This window comes from Marmota flaviventris, chromosome 1 (assembly GCF_047511675.1).
Source record: "Marmota flaviventris isolate mMarFla1 chromosome 1, mMarFla1.hap1, whole genome shotgun sequence".
Lineage (NCBI taxonomy): Eukaryota > Metazoa > Chordata > Mammalia > Rodentia > Sciuridae > Marmota > Marmota flaviventris.
In genome coordinates, this window is record NC_092498.1 from 176,933,756 (window position 1) to 176,959,625 (window position 25,870).

Below are 25,870 nucleotides of genomic sequence, written 5' to 3' on the forward strand. Positions count from 1 at the left end.
GAAGAATTATCAAAAGTTCAAAGCTAGCCTTAGCAGAATCGAAGTGCTAAGAAACTCAGTGAGATCCTGTCTCTAAAAAAAAAAAAATCCTGGGGATTTGTCTTAGTAGTCAAGTGTTCCTGAGTTCAATCTCCAATATCCCCCATTAAAAATGTACCAGGGGGCTGGGGCTTAGTGGAGCTCACTTGTCTGGCACATGTGAGGCACTGGAATCAATTCTCAGCTCCACATATAAGTAAATAAAATAGAAGGTCTATCAACAACTTTATATATATAGTACCAAGATATTGACATGGACTTTGATCTAATTTGTGTGTACTTTAGCCCTTAAGATTGATGTTGGTTGGGGCTGGGGATGTGGCTCAAGCGGTGGCGTGCTCGCGTGGCATGCGTGCGGCCCGGATTCAATCCTCAGCACCACATACAAACAAAGATGTTGTGTCTGCCGAAAAATTAAAAAATAAATATTAAAAAAATTCTCTCTCTCTCCCTCTCTCTCTCTCTCTGTCACACACACTCTCTCTTAAAAAAAAAAAAGATTGAAGTTGGCCAGGCATGGTGATGCATTCCTGTAATATCAGCTGTTTATAAGACTGAGACATAAGGATCATAAATTCAAAACCAGTCTCATCAATGGTGAGGGACTAAGCAACTCAGTGAAACCCTGTCTCTAAATAAAATACAAAATAGGGGTAGGGATGTGGCTCAGTGATAGAGTGCCGCTGACTTCAATCCCTGGTCTCCCACCCCCAAAAAATGGGGCTGAGTAAATAGCTCAGCTTGTAGAGAGCTTGCCTTCTAAGCATGAGGCCCTGGGGTCAATCCCCAGTACAGAGAGAGAGAGAGAGAAAGAGAGAGACTGAAATTGCATGTAATTTAAATTCAAGTTAGTCCCACTTTTATTTTTTCCTGCCACACCAGAATAAAAGGGTTTCCTGAAATATTTGGAATGTTTCTGTGGGTTATTTATTTATTTATTTTTATTTACTTATTTTTATGTGGTGCTGAGATCGAACCCAAGACCTTGCACGTGCTAGGTGTGTGCTTTATCACTGAGCCACAACCCCAGATTGTCTGACCATAAATAAATAAACAAACAAATTAATAAATACATAAACCCTCAATTGATGACCCATTACAGTTTTTAAAAATCCTTAATTGGGACACATAAACCTCATTTAGGAGAGATTCATTCTTTTTAATGTCACCTAATTTTATTCTGCTTTCTTCTCATGAGAAAATCTCAGAATTATAAATTAAAATCTTTTAAAAATGTCCTCCAGTTCTTGAAGAAAAACATTATAAATGAAGCATACCTTTGAAATAAAACATGGGAAAATAATGATCCATAATGCTGAAAGTGGATTTTTGAGATGAACCAAAATTTCTCAGTTTGCCAATTGAATCTGGGTGCTTGTCTCATAAATTTTGAAGAAAAAAAATCTATTTAAGCAAGAAGAAATAGAATGCCCACCATGTGGTATGAGGAATGATACCAGAAAAAAAAAACAAAAAAAACTCATTTTTCTGTACCATCTTAGAAGTTTACAGATAGTTTTGGGCAGAACATGGGGCATAATGCATTTAGAATAGGCTTTGGAAAAGGCATCCTGACTACCATATGGGTTCACTTTCATTCTTTCTGTGACCCATCCTTTTTTCTTCAAATTCAATCAGGAATCACCCCTGGGACAAAGGACTTTGTTGAAGGCTTCAAGGCCTTTTACATTTGAAATACGCCTTAATGGTGCTCATTAACATCTTTCAGTTAGCCACCAGGTGTGTTTGAGTGAGGCCCATTATCCACATTACATGGTCATTATACTATCTATTCTATTTTATACTTATTCCCTGTGAAAAGAGAACCCTAGATTTGCATATGTGAACAGAGAGCTAGAAAACTAGGGGTTTATTCTGAGACCTATGGAGAGCTAAACTGAAGTTCTGGATTTCAGATTTTTGTTTTGGATTTGAGATACTGCTTTTGCTACATTTAAAAATCTCAGGACTCATGAAGAGAATGAGTTAAAAGCCACTATCATCAAATTTGTGAGGCCCTAAGAAATTCAAAGGGACCCTGTCTCTAAATAAAAATATTTAAAAAAGGGGTGGGAATGTGAATCAGTGGATGAACACCTCTGGGTTGAATTTCTGGTACCAAAAAAAAAAAAAACAATACACACACAAAAATAATAATAATAATAAATAAATAAACAAACAAACCCTCCTGAGTGACAAGCCCTAAAATTAACAGCTTCTCTCATGCATAAATACAATAAATGGATTTGGAGTTCTCTCTTGATAATTATCTCAGTCTTCACCATGCAATCTGGAGACATGCTGGACTCATGGCACATGGAATCCCACAAAGGGCTTTAGAAAGAAGCTGAAAACACCATACAATTATGGAACAAAATGCCCAGGTTTTCAACTGCTGATCTAAGCCTCACTAGACTAGTCAGAGGGAGGTGAAGGCTAAGATACCACAGAGAGACCCTCTGGCCACAAGACTCTGGAGAGAACCAGGAGGAGTCCCTAACCATGACTGCCAGTTTCCACCATTGCCACTCCTGTCAGCTTTAAGCCACCTTCCTAAGCAGTCTCAATATAACAAGGCACACTTACCATCTCCTGGCTCTCAAGGTTCTCAGCGTTCTCCCTGTGGTTTTTTTTCAGATTCTGCATAGCACAGACACCTGGGCTCTGGATCCAGGACAGAAGCTACAAAAAGATTGAAAAAATGGCGGGTTCCAGACACCAAGGGAACAGAGGATTGTGGAAGCCCTCCCCCTCATCACTGGCTGCCTGACGATTGGACAGTTCTCACCTAAGTGACTGATTGGTCAAGGCTTCAGGCACTGCCTCCAACCTGAGCCAAGTGGGCACAGAATCAAAGTCTAAATGACAGGCTGCTCCATTGTCATTGTTAACCGACTACAGATCAGGGCTGAGAATATAGCTTAGTCAGTAGAGTTCTTGTTTTGCTGATATAAGGCCATGGATTCAATCCCTGCACTACACGCACACACTCCCCCGCCCCCCCCCCAAAAAAAAAAGATTAAGTAAAGGACTTTGGGGACTAGGGTTATGGATCAGTGGTAGAGAACTTCCCTAGCATGCATGAGGTACTGGGTTAAATACGAAGCACCGCATTAAAAAGCCACCCAAGAGGGGTATGTGGCTCAAGCGGTAGCACACTCACCTGGCATGCGGGCGGCCCAGGTTCGATCCTCAGCACCACATACAAACAAAGAATTTGTGTCCGCCAAAAACTAAAAATAAATATTAAAAAAAGCCAACAAACAAACTACTAATGATACTGTGTCCATCTACAACAAAAAGTATTCAAGAAAAAAATAAGACTGTGTATTGGACTTGTGCACCCTCACTACAGAACTCATAAACACTTTTTATAAATAATATATACATATATGTCTTCAGACAATGTATAAATTTCTCCTGTGATGTCTTTCCAAGTAACTTATATTACAGGTATGCTTCACAACCTGAAATCCTCTTCACCTCACATTATTATTATTATTATTAGAGGCCTGTTAATTGCATTAAATGCCTCTGTATGGGGTTCTTTTAAGGCAAAGTTTTCTTCCAATAATAGGACCTAGCCCAGAGAGAAATGTATTGACACTTATAACTGTTTATAAAGTTAAAGCAATTTGTGAATAAATATGTATATATATTTTTATGAAAATGATATGACAATTACTTTTATATATATATATATATATATATATATATATATATATATATATATATATATTTTAATTTTCTATTCTTTGTCTCATAAAAAAAACAGTTTGAACTTTAAACTCTTTAGCAATGTTCTTATATCCCTTCCCCCAAAAAAGTGACTCACAAGTATAATTCAAATTATTGAGACTCATAAATTTTTGATCTTTTATTTTAACTAGTGAAGTCTAAAGATTTTCTTTTTATTTTCACCTTTAAATGAAGCACACTTTTATAGCTTTCTTGTTGTTAGTAACTGACCTTTAATATTCTGCAATATTTACCCCCATTCTGATCACTTTGGACTATTGATGTTTTGATGGAGGGGATCTCAAAGTGGCCATGCACAAGGTAGGAAATGGATATAGTAAGATAAGATTGGTGATTGCTGAGTATGTAGACTTTGCTATACAAAATAAGTATTGGTGGATGATATGGGGGTAGGGAGAAAAAGAGCAATGAAAAAAAGAAGAAAAACTTGAACAGTAGAGGGGTTCACATGCTACAAGTCTACAATGATAGCGTGAATATAGAGGGTAGTGTTCTTGGAAGCAGCAATAAAATTTGAGGGAAAGAAAAAGGTAATTTTTTGCACAGTTCCCAAGTGAGAGAGCCAGGTGAATGGGTTCTGTGTTTAACTCTTCCCACCTAGGAGTGGAATTTATAATTCATAGGGTATGTCTCAGTAAGTAGTAAAACACCATTTCTATGTACCTTTACACTTTTTCATGGCTACAGGCTGACTTTGACAATTCCAGTCACATCACATCTTTGCACTTATTAGGTATTCATTAAGTAATTCATTCATTACATTATTTATTTGTTTTTTATTAATTCACTTTTTCTTTAGTTGTCATTGTTTTTACATTACTGGTGATTACATAATTGCATAAATATTCTGAAGGTTGACTTTTGGTTAAATATTGTTTTATGTGTTTATTCATTCATTTACTTTTCATTGAAATGTTTTTCATTTGCCAAGCCTGATTTATATTAGACCTCAATCTTCATTTATGAAGACTAGATAAAATCACATTATTCCAAAAAACTCAAGGATTTATCATCTTTGCAGAATCCTAATCACCTGCTAAAGTTGACCCAGTCTGGGTCAACTAAAAGCTATGTCAAAACTCCTCTTTTTTCTTATATACACTTTAATAAAGGATTTCTCTCTCACTTTTATATTTTGTAGAGTAGACTAACTTCCCAAGAAGTAGTTAATAACCTAGATGAGTTTTCCAACTAGCTCACTATTACTTTTAAATTATTTACATCCTTGACACTAACAGTGTCACTGATTACTTTTTTTAATTTTTGCAAGATCTCTCTCTCTCTCTCTCTCTCTCTCTCTCTCTCTCTCTCATATGACAAATTGAAATTAGATATGCTTTTTTACTAAGAAACACTCTCAGCCTTTAATAAAATATTCTACAAAGAAAAAGGGTTTCCCTGATTTTCTTAGAGCCTAAGTTGCTGAGGCTGGCTGACTTTAATCTAATTTTATAGAAGTATGCATTATATATATATATTATATATATATATATTATATATATATATATATATTATATATTATATATATATAATATATATATATTATATATAATATATATATAATATATATATATATATATATATATATATATATATAGAGAGAGAGAGAGAGAGAGAGAGAGGGTAGTGTTCATTTGACTGTTTCTCTTTGGGACTGTGCCAGAGTTACCTTCCTCTTTCACTTCTACCTTATTTCTGCCTCCAAAGAAACTACCCTTTTCCTTCATACTATCATTGATCCACCATTAGACTTTTTAAATCTGAACTCTTGAGCTGGTCATTCTTTCCCTCTTTTCTTCACAGCACTTTTTTCTCTATCTGTACCTATTCCACCAATACTTATTCATGAATACTCACTACTACATACTCAGTCCACCAATGTCACATCCTGATCCATCCCTGTTCTGCTTTTTCCATGGATTACTTTGAGATCCCCTCCACCCAGATATCAATAGTCCAGAGTAAGGTCAGGTAAGGGTGTTATATATGCAGGTTTTTAAATGTCATTTACATAACAATAAGCCTATTAAAATTGGGATGTATTTTGTCTTAGGTTAAAAAAGAAAATTTACAGACTGCACTGTTATACTCAATTGTTTAAAATTCATTAATCTCAATAATTTGAAAAAAGTAATTCTATAAAAAGGAGAATAAAGAAAAGAACATAATACCTAAAATTGACAATTGATGGAGTAGAAATTGCTGTTATTTCATCATGAAAACTGTATATATATGAAATACTCCTCACCAAGCAGCTTAGACCTGTAGAAATTATTGTATGTGTGTACAATGACAGTGTACAAATATGTGATAGCATAAGACTAGAGCTATACTTGTCAATACAGTAGAAATCTGTGGCCTAGGATGAAAGACAAGGTGATTCAGAAAAATAAAAATAATAAAGTTTGAGAAAAAATGGTTTCTGGAGCCCAGAAAGATTTTTGGTTTAATTAGAGTACAAAATACCACATAAGTATTATACTGAAGTTACATCTATTAAATACATCACATGTATAATGGATTTCAAGGAAAATATATGGAACTTATCACAAACTAAATAAAAATTTACAAAAGCACATAAAATAGCATGTGTGTAAATAAAACTAATCATTATAAAGACAACTATTTTAACTCAATTTAATATATAATATTTTTCTATCAAAATTTTAGCATGTTTTTCTTTAAATACAGGAAGAGAGCTGGACCTGTTGGTGCACAATTGTAATCCCAGTACCTTGGGAGGTGTATTGTGAGCTCAAAGCCAGCATCAGAAAAAGTGAGGCCCTAAGTAACTCAGTGAGATACTGTGTCTAAATGTCATACAAAATGTGTTTGGGGATGTGGCTCAATTCCCCTGAGTTTAATTCCAAGTACCAAATAAAAGAAAAGAAGGCACCAAAAAATTATCTTAGAAATAAAATATATGTAAAATACCCCAAAACCTTTAATAAAAAAAACAAATAATATAGTTATTGTTATGAGACACATTTAATGTATATTATGAAACTATATTGCAATAATACAGACCAATATATCATAATATAAATCAAATCTGAAATCATATGTAGATCAATAGTATTGTTAAGAGCAATAGAAAGGCATATGTAAAAGCAACCATATGAAAAATAACATTAGAAGTGATTGAATGAATCTATCCAACCTAAAGTTAGAATTGGGACATAGAGGCAAAGTTCACTGTTAGAGTGTGTGTGCAGAATGTGCAAGATAGTCAGTTCCAAACTTAGCAACACTATAAAAAGCAAATATTAACAAGGAATGATGTTGAAAATAAAGCAGAATATTAAATGAGACACTCTCCCTCCATCTATAGATAAATTTAAGTAAAAAACTACTGTATCTCTTTAGCAAAATCATGAATGAGTAGAGAGATTTAGATACACTGGATATTAGTCCGGCCTAAGAAATGTACCATATTTGGGACAAAATTCCCAATTACCATCATCATCTCTAGTGAACAGAAATGTGAGAGAGGGGCTGAGGATGTAGCTCAGTTTTTAGAGTGCTTGCCTTGTATGCACAATGCCCTGGGTTCAATATCTAGCACCACAAAAAAAAAAAAAAAAAAAAAAAGAAGGAAATATGAAAGAAATGATACAAAAAATGGTGATATGTAGGTGCCATAAAATTTTTCACAAGTGCTTCATCAGCTGTGACCAAGACACAAAAATACCCAAATATCAAAGCTGTCAATTTATCTCAAAAAAAAAATCTGCCAGCATATTTTACCAATTGCTGTTGCTGACAGATGAAGTTCACTCTAGCTTGTATTATAGGTGAAATAGGGAGGAATCCAGTAAACTACTCTTATCTTGAGTGAGATCTTAGCACTTCCTGAATCCTGCCCCAACCCTGATACACTAGTAATAAGGCCAGAACTACCAATTCCTCCTAGAAAAATTTTTTGTTTTTTTTTGTGGGTGTGTGTATGTGTGTATTGAATGTTTCACATTTAACATATTTTGTTTATGTTACTATGTCCCTGATACACTAGTAATAATGCCAGAAGTACCAATTGCTCCTAGAAAGTTTTTTTGTGTGTGTATGTGTGGATGTGTGTGTCGATGCGTGTACTGAATATCTCAACTTTAACATATTTTATTTACCTTACTATGTCCTGAAGTCCCAAACTCTAGAACAAAAGGTGATTGAGCTTATGTAAATCTCTGTAGATTTCACACAAATGAATTTACATTCTTTTCCCAGCACTTTTATGAACTATGATACCAAACAGCTGTTCAGAAAGGAGCTTAAAAAACAATGATCCCTGTTTATTCCAACAAATCTGTACAGAATAGTCCTACATTGGCTACTTCATATAAACTTTCCTCAGGGATAAAATGCATCAGTCAAAGAGATTTTCTGTAGCCTGGGCAGTGTTGTTGAAAAGGTTATTATAATAATCTGAAAGAGCTAGGTGTGGTGGCCAATATACTAGAGGCTGGAGAGGCAAGTCAGGAGGATTGTGATTTGAAAGACAGCCTTAACAACATAGAAAGGCTATAAGCAACCTATTGAGAGATTAGTGATATATCACCTGTCTCAAAAAAAAAAAAAAAAAAAGGACTGGAAACATAACTCAGTGGTAAGCACCCACAGAGTTCAATTCCTAGCACCAAACCACACCAAAATAAACAAATATCTGAAAGATAGTAGGGACTCCAGAGTATAGGTGTATATGCATAGATAAAAATTTTGGTTACAATATAAAGTTAATAAAGATACTTTTGAAAAAAAAATTCATGGTTCTTTTTTCTTAAAAAGAAAGCGAGAGAGAGAGAGGGGGGAGAGAGAGAGAGAGAGAGGGAGAGAGAGAGAGAGAGAGAGAGAGAGAGAGTTTAGTTTTTGGCAGACACAACATCTTTATTTGTACGTGGTGCTGAGGATAAAACCCAGTGCCACATGAATACCAGGCAAGTGCACGACCGCTTGAGCCACATTCCCAGCCCCTATCATGGTTCTTAAGAGCTCAAAATAAAAATGTCATATAATCCACTAATAATATTTTTTTTGATGCAGGGTATCATTGTGAATGTCTGTACTCTCAGTGGCTTGGGAGGATGAAACAGGAGGAACTTAAAAACAGCCTCAGAAACTTGGCAATGGCTTAAGTGACTCAGTGATATCCTGTCTTATTAAAAAAATAGGGATGTAACAGTGGTAAAGTGCCTAAATAAGTACAAATAAATAACAATAACAATTCTTGGTTTAAAAAATGCCCTATAACCCAGTAATTATAATTCTGGATAAATATCTAAAGAAATTGGAACACCCCGCTGGTTTCCGCGCTAACCTGGGCGCCGCGGCCCGCACGGTGTGGTCCTGAGCCGACGGCCTTCTAACGCTGCCTCTCCCCTCCCCGTGCAGCCCTCGGACCATGCCCGCCGGCGTGCCCATGACCACTTACCTGAAAATGTTCGCGGCTAGCCTCCTGGCCATGTTCGCGGGGCCGAAGTGGTGCACAGGTACTACCGGCCTGACCTGACCATACCTGATATTCCACCAAAGCCTGGAGAACTCAAAACCGAGCTTTTGGGACTGAAAGAGAGAGAGCGCATTAAGCATGAACCTCAAATTTCTCAGCAATAGAAATTTCAAAATACAACTGTGCTAAGAACTCTGAGAATAATGTCTTAAATATGTATTTTTTTAATTTATTGAGTCAAACTACTTGTCCTTAAGTACCTACCAATGCCAACTTCAGAAAGAGGTACTATATTATCAGTAAATATTGACTGATATGGTGACATTTTTATATTTGACCAGACTCTATTGTAAACTGCCAAAGTATACATCATCAGCTTCTTGAACATGGTTTAGAAGATACTGAGCCTTGAATATAATTGTGCCTTAATTATAATGGCAGGGTGTCCTGCCATTATAATTCTGGTTTGTTTTTCTGAATAAGCTTCACTGCAGTGGTAAAATGGGAAATATAAAGTAAATATAATAAAAGTGATACTGGCAATGAAAAAAAAAAGAAATTGGAACACTTTTATTAAAGATATTACTTCACTTCCATTTTTATTGTAGGTTTATTCACAGTATCTAATAAAAGGAATCAAATTAAGTGCCTTTTAGATGCAAGGTATTGATGAAAAGGTTTCTTCCAGCTGCAGATAATCCATCTACTTGCCTTAAAGTCTGCATACTTATAATTCAAACTGCTCCCTAAAAGGCAAGACTCTGATATGGATTCTTTTGAGTACTCCAAGAAATTTTGCTACCTCTGGACAAATTCTGTAAGACTTTTCCAAAACTAAGGAACAGGTAAATTTTGGAGTTTGAAATGTGGACATACAGTAAAGTCCTCAAGGGGGAATCTTAATTCAGGCACTGTGATAAGGTGTCTGGTCTGGGGAAAAAACAGGAAGTAAAATCCGAGTTTGAGATAAAACTAGACTTTACTTCACCGATTTATAGGTTATTGATTTAATCCAAACAAATATTGGAAAAGGGTTAAAGCTACTAATTAAAATTTCTGTAAAACAGGTATTTAAAAAGTACCAGGAAAGAGCTGAAGGTGTGGCTCAGTGGTACAGTGCTTGCCTAGGATATATGAGGCCCTGAGCTTAATTCTCAGTGCCCCATATAAATAAATTAAATATAAATAAATATTTAAAAAAAATACCAGGTAAGGATTTAAGGTTGTTGCTCAGTAGTAGAATTCTTGGCTAGTATGCATGAGGCAGTCTGTTTGATACTGGACCCACATTAATAACAATAATAATAATAATAATAATAATAATAATAATAATAATAATAAAAAATATATTTTGTTCATCCACAACTAAGAAAAAAATATTTTAAAAAAGTACAACAGTGCTATGGCCTGTAACCTTCTAATTATCTGTGTTCTAATTAAGCCCTTGCAATTTAACTTTCTTGTTATTTAAATTAAAGTCCAGTTCCACTTTTATTTCCTGCCACACCAGGACAAAGGAGTTTGCTTGAATATTAGGAATGCTTCTAAATGTCACTTTAATAAAGTTGTTTTACATATTTAAAAACTCAGTTGAAAGCAAACTTGGTGGTGTAAGGGTAAAAGAAATTGAAGTTAAAGCGTAAAAGTTAAAGGGTAAAAGACCGGGTGTTGTAAAGTTTCTAAGCTGCAAGGTCTGAGTTAAAATGTAAAGGATTAGGTATTGTTAGGTTTCTATGCTACCTGCAAAACCTGAAATTTCTGTAGCTGTTAAGACAATGCTTGGAACTGCCCAGTAAATATTTCCCCTGACTATTTGGATTGTTTAATAAGGGCTCTGTGTGGTCGCACATAGGCATTGCAGGGCCTGGACCAATCAGTTTAAATGTAACCCCCTCCTTAGGAATGACCTATCACTCCAGCCTGACCTGTTCCCGCCAATGAATGAACCAATCATGTTTAGGAGTTGTTATCCAATTTTCCCGCGCCTCATGATGATTTGTTCTGATGTATACAAAGCCCTCCACCCTCCCCCAAAAGTGTACTTAAGCAGTGCTCAGCCCCTGCTCGGGGCTCTGGGCTGCTTTCCCTTCTTGAGTGGGCACGGAGCCCCAGCATGCTGGTTCAATAAATCCCCCTTCTGCCAATTGCATGAGTGGTCACTTGGTGGTCTCTTTCTCCGACGTTTCACAGGACCCTTACACTACATACCCAGTCTCCACCACTTTTATTTGTTTATTTATTATTGAGACAGGGTTTACTGATATGCTTAGGACTTTGCCAAGTTTTTGAGTCTGGTCTCTAACTTGAGATCCTCCTGTCTCACCCTTCTAAGCCACAGAGAGTACAGGCATGTACAACCTTGTAGTAGTACTCCAAATTATTACTAGTGTATTATGTAGCTTTTTATTTTGGGCTTAAAGAACCTTAACACTTTTATCAAAAATATATTTATTAAATGTATGCTGTTGCCAACATTTTTTACATGTTTTTGTACCCTGAATCCTTATGTTTATTATTTTTTTTAATTTTTGGTTTGGTGCTGAGTATTGAACCCAGGAGTGCTTTCCACTAATACACATCCACTGTCTTTTTTATGTTATATTTTGAGACAGGCTCTCACTAAGTTTCTTGGAGCCTTGTTAAGTGAATGAGGCTGTCTTCAAACTACCAATTCTCCTGATTCATTTTCCTGAACTTCTAGGATTACAGGCATGTTTCACCACTCATGACAATTTTACATTATTATAATAGCCATTCCAACAGCACTGTACAGGCTGCAGGAAATTCATTTGATTTATGAATTAAATCCCTGGGGCAAGTTTATGTGAAGTAGCCAGTGTACAGTGTTGTGTAAAGATTCCTTGGGAATAAACAGGGATTTTTTTTCTAACCTCTTTTGTGAATGACTGTTGGAAACCATAGTCCATAAAAGTCCTAGAAAAAAGAATGCAAATTTATTTGTTTGCAGTTTACAGATATTTGCACATGCCCAGTCACCTTTGCATCTAAAACTTTAAACTTCAGAACATAGTAACTCGAACAAAATTTGTTAAAGTTGAAACAGTGCACAAACAAAAATTTTTAGGAGAAATTGGTAGTTGTGGAGTTATTACTGTGGTCAGCAGAATTGGGCCAGGGCTCTGGAAGGTCTCACTCAGGGTATTGGTGATTTACTTTATTCTACATTATTACACCCACAATACAATACTCCCAGCAATAGTAATTGAGAAAATATGCTGATAATGTCTTGAGCTAAACTGGCACCTTTGATATTTGCCTATTTCCCTGCACTGATCCCAGCTGAGTAATTAACATGCAACCAGAATGTGAATAGGGTATTTCCTGGGCCTATTGTTTTGGGGTCAGCTGCTCCATTAGTGTGTGTGTGGGGGGGGGGGTCTGAAACCAGGCTGGTGCAAGTATTTTTGTATATGTTCCTTTGCTCTGGCTGAGATCTATCATTTTAAATGACAAAAGATTTAGAGTAATGTGCTCGGACTTATTTTTCATACACTTCACAGTTTACATCAAGAAGAAATGCCGCAGTCTGTCTGGGCACAAAGCCTTGTAGGTTCAAACAGTAACACTTTATTTCAACTCTCACCAGCATTGCACACGTGCTTTTTGGCCAACACCACTCACATGGCCCTTCCAGCAATCCCCCACACTGGAAATCCCTCCTCCGGCACTTCCCCAATCAATGGGCACTCTCCAGGAATCCCCAGGAGAACTCCAAAGTAGAGCAAGAACTTCAAAGTAGCGGGCACCCAAGGCAGCAAGAGCCACAGCATTGCCTGACAGTAAAGGTCAAATATACAATGCAATCAATCCAGCATCATAGCAATTGGATATAGCTTAACTCAAATCATCATCTCAATGGTTCCCTGGCATAACCTTTCAAACATTCCCTGTCACCTTTCAAACATTCCCTCTGGCAAATGCCAGGCATCATTCTGACTGGCTGTGGCTCTCAACAAAGAAACAACAGCTAGAATTTATCTCAACACCCCTTTACATACAAAATATAGGTTGTCATTGAATATGTTGGAAGTTTAATCAAGGTTTATTAATTAGAGAACAGGCTGATCTAGATAGAATGTAAAGTACCACCAAGTGCTATGTTTTCAAAACAAAAAGAAATGCGAGATATATAGACATGCAGAATAATTTTTTAAATTTTTCTTTGTTTATTTTATTTCACTTTTAAATAGAAAGCAAATAGAGGAAAAAGGAGACCAAGGTGGGAAATATAATTACTGGCAGGACTATGAAACATTAAAAAATAGAATCTAGATTTCAGAAAAGAAAGATTTGACATATTGTATTTGGAGATGTGGATGGCATGAGTGTCCATGATAAGAATGTTGTAAGCTTCTGAAAGAAAATTGATATGGTGAAAGAAGCTTATGTAACCCAGATCCTTACTTAAGCCATTTTCTGCCCCCCAAATAAGCCATGCTAGGTAAACCACTGCTTGACTCTACTGCTGAATACTGAATAAAGAAAAGATTGCCAATGAGAGGTTTGCTTCATACCTTCCACCTTTGTCATGTTTGTGTCATTTATGCTATTGTTAATCAATCCAAAATTATACAAACAGTAATGACATTTCAGCCCCTTTGAAATTTGTCAGTGAATTCCTGACCACTTTGACGGAGGCTCACAGCAGGCCTATCAGGTGCCCTGGAGAAGACTTGGACCTGAATGGCAGCATTAGAACCTTATTTTCCTCCTTCTGAAATTAATCAATATTTTGAGATGACTTTCTGGCTGGAGGCAGAAAACAGGAATCATTTCAGAATAATTGAGTCAGCTCAGAAATGAGTCAAACCTAGCTGGGCACTGGGCTCAGTAGTTGACTGGTCACAAATATCTGCAGTGGCCTCATGATTGGCAGCCTTGCACAAAGAAAGATCAACCTTGGTGCTTTCCCAGTTTCCAGGTAAGTCACATGGATCCCAGACATTGGGCACTCATCTGCCTTCCTAAAAAACCTGCAAAGCCACTATCCAGTTGTTCATTCTTAATAGTTGCTGAACACTCTGTGCTTTTCAAGGCGAATAAATAAATAAATAACAGCATCATGACTGCTCACCCCAGCCTGCTTGTTTTTATGCAAACAGAGTTGATCTGTTTCAAAACAAGCTAAGTGGGGCTGGGATCCTGGATCAGTGGTAGAGCACTTACCTAGCATGTGTGAGGTCCTGGTTTCCATCCTCAGCATCATATTAGATAAATAAGTAAATGTATTGTGTTCATCTACAACTAAAAATTATTTTTAAAAAAGAGGCTAAGTGTTCTGTCTTGCTCCCCAAGTGGTGCAAAAAGTCACATAATCATTAAGAGAGACTCAAGGAAGACGCAGGCAGGGGGAGCCAGCAGGAAGAAGTCCACAGCTGAGGAGGGTCTGACTCCTGGTGCTCAGGAATTTCTAGAGGGAAGAAAAGGAACCCAGCGCCTCTCTGTGAACCGTGCCCCGGGCGGCGGCGGCTGGGTCCCCTGTCAGCTGAACTGGACGGGTTTATAGAGGGTTTCTGGAGGTCCCCAGTCCTGGGAAGGCAGTGTCCCCCTCTTGGTCTTTCTTCTTCTTTTAGTTCACTTGGGTCTAGGGTGGGCACCAGGCGAGCAAGTTGCCTCCAGAGTCGGAGCTCGCCCACACCAGGGCGGGAGGACAGGCCCGCGGGCAGCAGAGCCTGGCAGCAGGGGAAGCTAGAGCTCCCAGTCCCCTCTGTGGAGATGGCAGGAGGCCTGTATTGACTGCAGGCTGTGCTCTGGGCTCCTTGCACCAGGCCTCGTCCCTGGATCGCTGGGCTCTGCAGGTTCCAAGGCTTGGTGGTGTCTCTGGCACTCTGTTCTAGGGCTCTTGTCGCTCTCCATCACTGTGAAGGGACCAGCGTTGGAGCCCGCTTTCCTGAGGCTGTGGGTACCGCCTGCTGTGTGCCCTGGAGACCAGGCTGCCCAGATTTTGGAAAGGACCGGAGTTCAGCATCTGCTCCATGACCCTGAAAGTGCCTCATTGGGGAAACCGACTCCAGTATGGAGCTCCTGGTCCAAAAGGGATCTCAGGGGACATTTGAGTTGGGGCATGGCTTGCAGAATGTGGGTCTTGGGAGGAGTTGGCAGACCTTAGCCAGACGACAGCAAAGAAGCCCCCCAGTTTACTCTCTGGGCTGGTTGCCAGGCACTGTCAGGTAGGCCCACCTGGGGCCACCTGTGGGAGATCAAAAGAATGAAAACAACACCTCCAGTCCCAGGATGGCAGAGTCTAACAGAGGGGCATTTTCTAAAAGATGAAGAGATGGAAAATGATCAAAACTAGTATATTTTAAAGTTGAAATGAAAGCTTGCAAAATTTTGGGACCATATTTTTGTGTACTTTGTGCCTAAAGAAATATTAGGTCATTGACTCCCTTCTACTTTTTTAGTTTTTGTTTTTATTTTATTTTAGCAAGGAATCAGTTTTGCCAGCATTTTCCTCAGGAGCTGAGCATTACCCACAGCAGGGAAGACAAACTTATAATTCTCAGGTTGATTTTGACTTCAAGTCTGGGATCTAGCACTTCTAAATGTAGAGGAAAATCATTTCTTGCTGTATTTTCCATGTGTGATTTCTTCCCTTATCCTCAAGGACCCAGTGATATTTGTTTATTGGTTTCATAAGCATCTATTTAAATGTAGTTTTTGTATGAAATACTCCCAGTTGCCACAGGGTGTAGTTTTTCAGAGAAAGCTACTAGTGGCTTCACTTTCCAAGAATGTAAGTCATTTCCTTTCTTTGATTTCAGGGAGTTGATATTACACAGCATCTGAACTTTGTGGGGACAATTTTCCATAGTACATCTGTCATTAAAAAGGCTTTTGGGTTTCCTTCCTAAGAGCAGTGCATAAATTTAAGCCAAGCAATGTTAAAGGTTAAGAAGTTTTTCAGCATCTAGAGTATTATAAGACTACTGTAGAAATAAATTTTAACAACCAAGACCTACTAAAAGCCACCTCCAGATGGTACCCAGACAAGCTTATCATTCATGCAAATGATCATTGGTCAGTTGCTTTGTAGCTGCAACTTCAGAAAGCATATGTACTGAAGCCATACTAATATTATTTTAATCATCTAGAATACATATGCAACTAAATCTGTTACAGACTCATCATTCTGCTGCTGTTAACAAACAAAATGTGATTATGCAACTCAATATTATATATCTGATATTTTTTTTTTCATTCACTAGAAATAGATGCTTCATTCTATGACTTAAGGCTTGTGTTGTATGCTCTCTCAAAGCAATTATCTGCATCTTAGTCACCATGGATGAATTTAAAAAAAGAAAAAAAAAAGTACCTCATCCTTGGGAGTAGTTTAAAAAAAGAAAAAAAAAAAGTACCTCATCCTTGGGAGTAGAGTTACAGGAATGCACCATTAGGTGAGTTTGTATACTCAACTTTAAGAATGTTACCAAATAGCCATGTACATGGTCATGCACTTCAATACCGGTGATACAGGATTCTGATGCTTGAGGATCAAAAGTTTGAGATTAGCCTTGACAACTGAGAAAAGCCCTGTCATAAAACAAAGAAGAAAAAGATCTTGGAGTATAACTCAGTGATAGAGGAGTTATGAGTTCAATTCTTCATATTGCTAACTAAGTTAGAAATATTAAACAAAAATATGATTAAAATTAATACTATTAATATTTTATTATATAGACTTCTCTCTAGCTGTAAATTCATCATAATTTTGCACAGGCATTGAAACCAATGTTCTAACAGAAAGCAGAGAAAGCACAGAAATTTTACAGGATGAATTATATTTTCAAATTAAATCAAGTTTTGAACTGTAACAAATTGTATAGATAAAATGAGAATCAACAGACTCCTGATTAAAATAATATTTCCTCATTATGTATCAAAACAAGTCCAATGTTTAAATATTAGGAAATAGGACACCATTTAAGATGGGATGATTTTAACAGCTGTCTTTCTGTTTGACATCCCAATTCTGCCTTTATATGAACTGAAAAGAACCGGTATGGTGATGTGTTTCTGTAATTTCAGTGACTCAGGAGATTTACGCAGGGAGATTTCACATTCAAGGACAGCTTCAGCAACTGAGTAAATACTAAAGCAAACAGGGCTGGGGATGTGGCTCAAGCGGTAGTGAGCTCGCCTGGCATGTGTGCAGCCCAGGTTCGATCCTCAGCACCACATACAAACAAAGATGTTGTGTCAGCCAAAAACTAACTAACTAACTAAATAAATAAATATTAAAAAAAATACTAAAGCAAGCAAACAAACAAACTAAGCCAGGACTGTGCTGGGCAAGGTGCACACAACCATAATCCCAGAAGGATGGGAAAATGAGGCAAGAAGATGGTAAATTCAAAGTCACCCTCAGCCAAAGTGAGACCCTAGACAACTCAGTGAGACTCTGTCTCTAAGTATAATACAAAATAGGGCTGGGGATGTGGCCCAGGGTTAAGTGCCCCTGGCTTCAATCCCTGGTACAAAAAATAAAATAAAATAAAATGGGGCTGGAGGTGTGACTTTTTGCTAAAATGCCCCTGGGTAAGATCTCTGGTACAAAAGAAACAAAAATTCTGCTCTTTTGAATAAGTGTCTGCTGCGCCCCTCCCCTGACTCAGGCAATGGCAAGGCCCTACTGAGGTGGATGGTGCAAGGTGTCCATCCTCTGGAGGAGCACAGTATGTTTCTGGGAATGGGCTGATTTGTTTTTGTATTCCTTTAATAAGTATAGTTGCGATTTCTCATATGACCATTAAGTATGAAGGAAAAAAACATGACTTTCCCAATTAATGCAACTACTTCTAAAGAATAGATCTGTTTGCTCTAAATGCAATGATTCAGCTGTGGAGCATAAATTGTTAATGTCTAATGAAAAACTCCCTGTATTCCTGTCAAGGAAGTTTTTGAAAAAATAAATTAATATCTAGAGAAGAAAAAATTAATCTTAAGAAGACAGATTAATGCTTAGTACTGGGCAACTTGTTCTTGTTCCTGTGCACAATGGTTTGTGCTCTTACTCTTGTTTGATTAAAATTAATAACAAGTCAACCACTTGCCGTAACCATGGCACCAGTTCCAGTCAGTAAGTCAAGAAAGAATAGTCAGGGTATAGGCCCATAGTTTGAGACATTTCTAACTATTATTAAAAGTTAACTAAGCAGAAACAGCTCAAAGCAAAACGCGAACTGAAAGTACAAATGCTTGCTTATGCATAAGCCAAGATACATTCTTCTATTCTAATTGTAGCTACGTAATATTTTGTTTCTTTGAATAATGATTCCTCTTTTGTAACTACAAAGTACTGTGAGCCTGCCAAAATGAAAAATATATATGATCAACTTCACAAGTAAAGATTGGGATCAACACCTTCACTTTGGTGTCTGTGTTGTTTTTCCACCCCTCTTTCGCTGACTCGTCACCATCCGTTCATCTCCTGAGACTCCCTGTTGGAGCTGGTCTCCAACAAGTGTCACTATCTAACATCCAAGAGAATATGAAAATATTGATAACTCATGTAACCTAGAGGAGGTGAGTTTGGGCTTTGAGATAAGGTTAAGTTGAACCTCAATTCCAGTAAAGTTACTTAGCAAATATTCTTGTGAGACTTAGCAAATATTCTTTCACACTGAATACCTATGTGAACCTCATCTATTATAAAAGGTACAATAATCATAAATGCCAACATGTAACAATTCTTCAGCTTCATTTATATACAGAAAGTAGATGATATGTTTTTACTCCTACTCTAGAAAAATGTAGAATGTGTTTCCAAAACTTTGAATATGGTCTCTTATTATTTTTTATGAATTATATAATGTTGTTTGCTATGAAAGAGTATTAGTCAGGTATCTGGTCAAGAAACATTTGAATGTTTTTGTTTTTGCTTTCAGAACACTGTTACCTCCATGAGAACAAGCCCACAATACTTTTTAAATCATGACTTATTTTGGGAAAAAATATCAGGGTGTTTTATTGACAGCCAGATTACACTCTAAAGTTCAGTGTATTTACCAACCATCAGCTAATCATATGCAGCAAAGATTCCAGGTGAACTGAGCCTAAATTGATGACCATCCAAAATATGAGCTAATAAGTTTTAGAATGAGTTAATTAGTGACAGATAATTAGTTAATTTATTCACTATAGGCTGGATGCCAAGATTCAATCACATGATGTGCAGAGGTTGTATGAAAAACAGCAGTCATCTTATAGACAGTGATTTATTTTTTCTTCATTAAAATTTTGTTGATTCTCTTAATAAACTGTATTGAACTATAGAAAAATATTTATAGACATATATGCCTTTAATTGTGAAAATATTCTCCCACTACCTTATAAATTTGGTTGAATATTAGCACAATTATAAAAGCCAAATATCTCAATCCTGCCTCTAGGGTCAAGGTAAAATTGCAAATAAGTTTCCCTTTAATGTATTTATATTATAGAGTCTGGGCTGCTGAAATATCTGAAGACCTGGCACCATCCACCTCCTGTGACACCAATTCTTTATGTTTACCGTGTGGGATCTGAAATGGGAATGAATCTGTTCTTAGAATCTAGTGAGAAATAATGCCCACATTTGTACAGTTCTGGGTTGGAGCTGCCAGCTGTCTCAATGTGCACTGTCTCTCCTGTTCTTTGGCCCTATTGAGAATATGTCCAGGAAGTGTTTTCCATCACCTAGGACATAAAAATGAGTGGTTCAGGCCTTTCATCTTGCTGATGTCAATGAATCCATAGCTCTCAATGTGAAATTTGGACACAGTAAACTGAGATATGCCTGAGACTTCAGGTAAATAGTGAATATTAAGATGGTTTTCCAAAAGTGCATGTATGTATTAATAAATTCATAGTGTCAATCCGTGATAATATATTGAATATAGAGTTTTTAGTTACAATTTGTTTAAGCTCTTATTTTCTTCTTCTCCTTCTCCTCCTTTTCCTCCTCCTCTTCCTCCTCCTCCTCCTTTTTTTTTTTTTCATTTAAGGACAGGGTCTTACTGAGTTTCTTAGTGCCTTACTTTTTGCTGAAGGTAACATTGAACTCACAGTTCTCCTGCAACCACCTCCTGAGCCACTTGGATTACAGATGTATGTCACTGTGCCTAACTTTTGTTTTTCATTTTTAATTTGAATAGAAAAACTTTAAAATTATACTTGTGAGTCTCTTTTTAGGGGTGAGAGATATGGGGACCTTGATGCCTAAGGAAATTGCTAATGAGTTTAAACCTCAAGCTGCTTTTCATAAAATCAGTGAACAGAAAAGTGAAATAAAAATTTAAACTAACTGTGATATCATTTCCATAAATAAAAATATATACATATTTATTCACAAATTGCTTTAACCTTATATACAGTGATAAGTGTTAATGCACTTCTGTCTGGGTTAGGTCCTACTATTGGAAGGAAATTCTCCCTCAAAGTAAGTCAACCCAAGGCATTTAATGCAATTCACAGCCACTCAAAATAATAATAATAAGAACAAGGGTAGGGGGATTCTAGAATTGTGATGCACACCTGTAATATAAGTTACTTGAGAAAGCATCAAAGGAAAAATTTATACTCTCTCTCTCTCCATATATATACAAGTAGTGAGGGTACACAAGTCTAAGACACAGTCCTTTTTTTCTTGAATTTTTATTTGTTGCTGTAGATGGATATAATATCATTATTAGTTTGTTTCTTTGTTGTTTTTTTAATGTGCTGCTGAGTGTTCAACCCAGTACCTCACACATAATAGAAAAGCACTGTACCAGAAGATTCTGACCCTTTTTTTCTTTAATATTGAGGGCCTGCTATACTCTCATGTTTTTAATTGTTGGACTCAGAAGTTTTAGGTGTGCTTCTTTTCACATTTTGACACCATTGTCAGCAGATCCAAGATCTTAAATTAGATAGTCCTTAATACAAAGTTTCTCATTTTGACTTCTTAGTTAAAGATTAGTTTCCAAGTATAGGTAGATGCAAACTATTATTGAATTAAATAGTTTTTATTTTAGTTTCTTTACAAAAGTCTTTTTTTTTTTTTTTTTTCTTTTCTTAGGTCACTATGTTCTCAGGTTAGAATATTAACAGGAGATGCTTTCAGTTCATGGGAAATATATATTTTTTTAAAATAACAAAAAAGAATTCGTTGAATGAATACTAATGATTTTAATGGAGGAAAAAATGATTTGTTGAGGGACCGATGACTGGAGCCAGTCACCGCGCCTTCCCCAGGGGCTGCGAGGGCGGATGGGAAGTAGGCGGGGGCTCCGGGTCCCCACCTGGGCTGTGAGTGCCCACGCGGAGCCCCGAGGAGCTGAGCGCCCCCAAGAGGGCTGTTTCTGGGTGCGAGCACCGCTGCCCGAGTGTGCGGAAAAGGGGAGTTGCTTCCTGGAGGCGCCGTGGAGCTGGGAAGTTGGGGTTTGGGGTGGGGAGGGCGGGAAGGGGCGAGGGAGAAGCGGAGTCCCCGGAGAGAAAGGAGGCGCTCCAGCGCCTCGGGAGAACTCAGGAGAGGAGTCCTGGAGCGCGAGGCGGCGGGAGGCTGCAGCCTCTGGTGCAGGCCAGAGGTGAGTGTCTAGGCGGGGAGGGGCGGGGGTTGGGGGGGGCGGGCGCAGCTGCGGCCCCCACTGGAGAAGCGAGCGCCTGCCGCCCAGACTGGTGCGGTGTTGGAGACAGCCTAGGCTCCAGCTCTCCCCAGGGCAGCGAGGGGAGGCAGGACTCGGGAAGTGCTGGGGGTGTGTGAAGGTGAAGCGGAGTGTCAGAGGCAACCACCAGCTGAGCCTCTAGGAGGAGAAGGAGAAGGAGGGGAGACCCGCCCCGCAGGCAGCCGCCCATATCAGCGCCAGGGGCGGGGACAAGGGGCGCCGCACTACAGGGCCTGACAGGAAGGAGCTGCAGCAGGCAGGGCGGCGGAGGCTCTGGCAGAGCAGGCCAGTCCGCGGATGGGAGCCTGTCCAGCAGCGGTGGGGGCGGGAGCCTGGGGCGGGGAGCCAGAGCCGGGGGCGGGGAGCTGGAGCCAGGGCCTCAGAGGCGCCAATCTCGCTCCCCCATGACTTAACTTTCTGGGTGGACATGTGTGCCAGAGGTGCGCTGGGGCCAGCCAGGGCAGGAGGAGTCCACCCATATTTCAGCTCAAAATTGTATTCATGGAGTTCTTGATGTCTAAAAAATTTTGCTTTATGAAAAGAACCAACTACTCTCAACTTTTATTCATTGTAATTAAATTATTCCTTTGTACATGGAATAAAAAAAGAAATTATTAAATTTATTTGAAGACATCCGAATAACATTTGGTTATGCAGTCTGCCTATTTTACTATGACTTGCAAAATTGAAAACTGCAGAGGAATTCAAAGTCAATAGAAAAATCTCTAAACTTTTTTAAGGACATTCATCTCAAAATGTGGTTTAAAATTAGGCACCTCACCATCTGACACAGGAAGAGAAAGATAAGAAACCAAATAAAATACTGCAAAGTCTGACAGAAACTCTCTTTCCAAAATTAGACTTATTAATCTTCACATGAGAGACTCCATTTTCTACAGAGGGCTTATTTTTTAATATACAAGACCCCCTCTCCTCCCCACTAAACTTAGAAAATTACACTGGTTTCTTGGGGCTTCTGCCCAAGTTTCTTCCTTATGAACCACTGACATTTCTGCAAACCTCCTCTAAATATTGTGAGAGATAGAAGTGGCTTTTTATTTGGAAAAGTAGTTGTGATTTAGGATTATCAGTGAAACCCCTTGGGGCTTTATTGAATCATGTCAACAGCTGTCAGTAATAATATGTACTTTGCTGGCCACAACATAATGTATTGATATGTATAAAACAATGTTATAAACTGGAAAAAAATATATTTTTTTTATAATTTATATGCAGTCTTATGAATAATACAGAGATCTTTGTGAGCATTATGGTGCTGTAGATAATAAATTTACCCTGTTCTCTGGCCTGCCAAGAGAGTTGTAAAGCAGAATATATTGGTTCACCTTTGTGATAATAAGCAATTTTAGTATGTCAGTAGGTTCTAGCTACATTTACTTCTGAGGTCTTAAAGAATAGTGTGCTCTAAATGGTTCTTGGAGTGTTTATACTGGCTCTGACTCTCCTGGGTAATGTTTCAGTGAGTGATAGGATCAGATAACAAGTGGCACTATTTCTCAAGTATTGATATTGTGATATCTCCTGTAGTTTTATTGCCTGGAGTAGCTGGTTTTTTCTTAACTGGATCTGTAGTTGTTTGTATGTATTTTTAATATGATTTTTTAAAAGTAGTTTATAGACTTGTGTACATTTTCTAAGTGATATCACCCTTCTTTCTCAGTTATTTTTGCATGGATCAGGAATCAATGAGTCCTTACTGTTCTTGTTTTATCTTCTTGACAAAATACAGACACCCTTATAGGAAATGTTTCTCTTGAAACTGAAATAGCGATCAATTCATCACCTCTTCATGTGTTCCAAATGGTAACAAGACATCTGCATTGGTAGCAAATCATAATTGATTATATAAATTTAATTTAGAGTAACATGTTTACATAAACTTTGTGAGAATAGCCAAGCTTTCTGTGTTTATTAATTTCTCCTACAATAACAGTAAGGGTGGTGATTTTTGCATAGGAAGAAAAACTCTGATATTCAATCATTCTTTTGGCTGATAACATACAACTGAATTTTCAACATGTTGTAATTTCCTCACAGGATAACAAAGAAGAAATAAATTTATAAGCAGCACTTTATTGAAGGTAATAGCTTTTCTACAAGGGGTGAAACATTTCATTTTGTTCTTATTTTCTTAAAAAAGGCATAGACTGAGAAATACTTTCTGAGAAAGTATTTAAGCACTTTATTTATTTATATACATTTTTGGATGTTGATGGGTCTTTATTTTGTTTATTTTGTTTATATGCAGTGCTTAGATGAAACCCTGTGCCTCAAACATGCTAAGCAAGTGTTCTACCATTGAGTCACAATCCCAGCTCCAGGCACAAACATAGGTCTTTCAGCTCTTTCTTGATGTGTAGAATTTCTCACCCATGCCTCTGCTGTCTTGATCTAAGTATCCATACATTTACTTCACACTGATACAGTGATTTGATGTGCATACACAATACCATTTACTGCAACAAAACAGCATGGTTTATAACTTAAATCAATTTTAAGCATTCAAGCTAATTAGAGTCATAAAGCTATAAGAATAGGGCCTTTTAATCCACTGGTATATTAACCTATATAAGATGGTTGGGCTTTTTATACAAAAAATCCTGAAGTAGTCCTGAAGAATATTTGGATTGAAACAGGTGAAAAATAATGGTTGAGGCCCACTGCCCTTGTGTGTTTCACTAATATTAATGCAGAGACCATTAGGAGCAGCACACTAGCTGAGCTGAATAAAGATGGCCAATTTCAAAGAAAATCATATTTTATATAATACAGGACCTTTTAGATCACATCAGGTTGACTCCTTTGGAAAGCAAATGTGAAAGCCATGCAGCTCACAAGACATGACATGGCTCATCCACATTCCGCATGGCTTGTGAGGCCTCTGTTTGGCAGCAGAAGACCCTCAACACTGGCTCTCACAAAAGAGATTCCTGCAGTCCAATATTGGGATTAGAAAATTGTAGTAAACTATGGTGAAAGCAATTTTGAAGACAGATGCCTTCTGTTTGTTTCCAGAAAAAAGACAGTAAGGAAAATATGAGTGAAAAAGTCCTTTTCCATGAACTCCTATTTGTTTTGCTTTGTGAGCATACCCTATAGAAGAAAATAGAATTCTGACTGTGAGGGGAAATCTGGACCTCCAGTGATTGTTATAGAAGAATAGGAAATGTTGACACCAAGGGTATGCTATCAAATACTTAGCATAGGACTGCCTACTTCTTTGAGAGAAGGCTCTGTGGTAAATAGAAAGTGCTGGTAAAATCTTTTCTTTTGGTTTCATGAAGCCTAGAGTTTTATTTGATGTTTGAGATCCATTGTGCTTTGAAATATAATCTTCTTAGCATCCCTGCCATAGGTTTATGTGAAAGGTGATTTAGCGTACTGTGGTGGGCTAACATCCATTGCTTCTTTTATTTATATATAAATGAAACATTTTCTACTAAAAAGATAAAAATGGCCAATACTCTTTAATAGGGAATTTTATTCATCATTGAATGGAGGCTTTCTTAAAATGCTTTTATTCAAACACATCTTTTTTTTTTTTTTTTTTTTTTTTTTTGGAGAGAGAGAGAGAGAGAGAGAGAGAGAGAGAGATTTAATATTTATTTTTTTAGTTTTTGTGGACACAACATCTTTATTTGTACGTGGTGCTGAGGATAGAACCCAGGGCCGTGCACATGCCAGGCGAGCACACTACTTCTTGAGCCACATCCCCAGCCCCCTCAAACACACCTTTTATTTAAAATATAGAAATGACTGGCTTCACAAAGCCAGTTATGTAAAAAAAATTCAGACACTTTAAAATAAACAGATCACTCACATTATATTTTCTACAAAAAATATTTTGTTTACCATTATATTTAGAAAAATATAAAATTATCAAATTATTTCACATACATATAAAAGTTAACCTTAGATAAAACATATATACATTTATACATAGTGTTCTAGAGTGCAC

At 37.5% G+C, this 25,870-nt stretch overlaps 1 pseudogene; it reads left to right on the forward strand.

The window, feature by feature from the left end:
- The first annotated feature begins 9,096 nt into the window (after positions 1-9,096).
- LOC114082385 (ubiquinol-cytochrome c reductase complex assembly factor 6-like) lies at positions 9,097-9,789 on the forward strand (annotated as a pseudogene).
- Positions 9,790-25,870: the final 16,081 nt, after the last annotated feature.